This window comes from Psammomys obesus, unplaced genomic scaffold (assembly GCF_907164565.1).
Source record: "Psammomys obesus unplaced genomic scaffold, mPsaObe1.curated_primary_1811, whole genome shotgun sequence".
Lineage (NCBI taxonomy): Eukaryota > Metazoa > Chordata > Mammalia > Rodentia > Muridae > Psammomys > Psammomys obesus.
The window spans coordinates 6,713,028-6,714,554 of NW_026596091.1; the positions used below are offsets into that span (position 1 = coordinate 6,713,028).

Below are 1,527 nucleotides of genomic sequence, written 5' to 3' on the forward strand. Positions count from 1 at the left end.
TGTATGTATGTATGTATGTATGTATGTATGTATGTATGTATGTATGTATGTATGTGTGTGTGAGATAGAATCCCTGGAGCTAGAGATACAAGCAGCTAGCAGTCATTGACAGTAGTTGCTCCAGTCCTTTGTAAGAGTATTTCCTACTCATGGATCCAGCTCTCTAGCTCCCAACATAATTATTTATTTTTTTGTATATGGTGTTTGACTGCATGTCTGCGTGTATGCCTATAGAAGGGTGTCAGATCTCCTGGAAACATGAGTTACACAGACAGTTGTGAGCTGCCATGTGGGTGCTAGGAATTGAACCCGGGTACTCTGGAAGAGCAGTCAGTGCTCTTAACCGCTGAGCCATCTCTCCAGCCTCCAACATATTTTTAAGTAACATTTTTTTTTTTTTTAATGGAAAACTGCTGCAACAGACAGCCGTGAGTGTGAAGGTCAGAATGCCTGGGAGGCTGAAGCAGGACAGTCATGAGTTTGAAGACAGCTTGAAATACATAGTGCATTGGAACCTAGCCTGGACTGCATGAGATTTTGTGACACACACACACACACACACACACACACACACACGATATATGCATGTCTTATTTAAAAGCATTGTGCATTTTTAAGGAAAAAAAACTCACAGAGAGGTTCTAAATTTCTTTGCGTGAAATAGACTCTCTCGGCTGTGAGTGCCTTTCCCATTCTATAGATGCGAGGCATAAGGCAGTGCGTATATCACCACACCTCCATTTAATGCAGTGAAACAGGGGCACCCAGGAAGTATTCTGACACTAACATCTGGAATGTTGTTGAAGATTTCGAAACAAATTTTATTTGACTAGCATTACTACACTAGTTTATTACATTCACATTTTTATTATCTTTAGTTTTTGAGGAAGAAAATAAGTGTACTACAGATGTTTTAACATTTCTGTTAAATAGTATATTTTTTTTCCCAGAGGTGATAATGAATATAAGCGTTCTATACAGTGCCCTACACAATAAGCACTTCGGAAGTAAAAAATTTTTAGGTAGAAGAGTAGCTAAAAACCATATTTTTACTCATTCTCTCTAAGTCTCTTTTGACACCCAGGATTTTTATGGTTTTCCTTTTACTATGTGGCATAGGTTACAGATCCAACTTCTGCTGAAAGTTACATGGAACAAGACAGCATTTTGTAAACATATTTTTGTCACTAGTCATGTGGAAAATGGAGTTGAAAGTGTAAGTGCTCAAAAAACACTGAGCTGGTATCAGTTTCATCTTATTTTTCAAAAGCTGTTTCATTCATCTTTTTTTTTTCTTTTTTTATTATTTTTTTCTTTTTAGTTACATTTTGTTAACTCTGTGTCCCAGCTGTATCCCGCTCCCTCATTCCCTCCCCAACCCCACACTCCCTCCCTGGTCTCCTCCCTGCCCCTTTCCAAGTCCACTGATAGGGGAGGGCCTCCTCCCCTTTCATCTGACCCTGTTTTATCAGATATCTTCAGAGATGGCTCAGTGGTTAAGAGCACTGTCTGTTCTTCCAAAGGTCA

General features: G+C 39.2%; 1 protein-coding gene across 1 annotated transcript in view; it reads left to right on the plus strand.

Annotated features, from left to right (window-relative positions):
- The window catches only part of Depdc4 (DEP domain containing 4), a 20,041-nt gene that overhangs the window by 16,512 nt on the left and 2,002 nt on the right, over nt 1-1,527 (plus strand). The gene's annotated exons all lie outside the window — the stretch shown is intronic.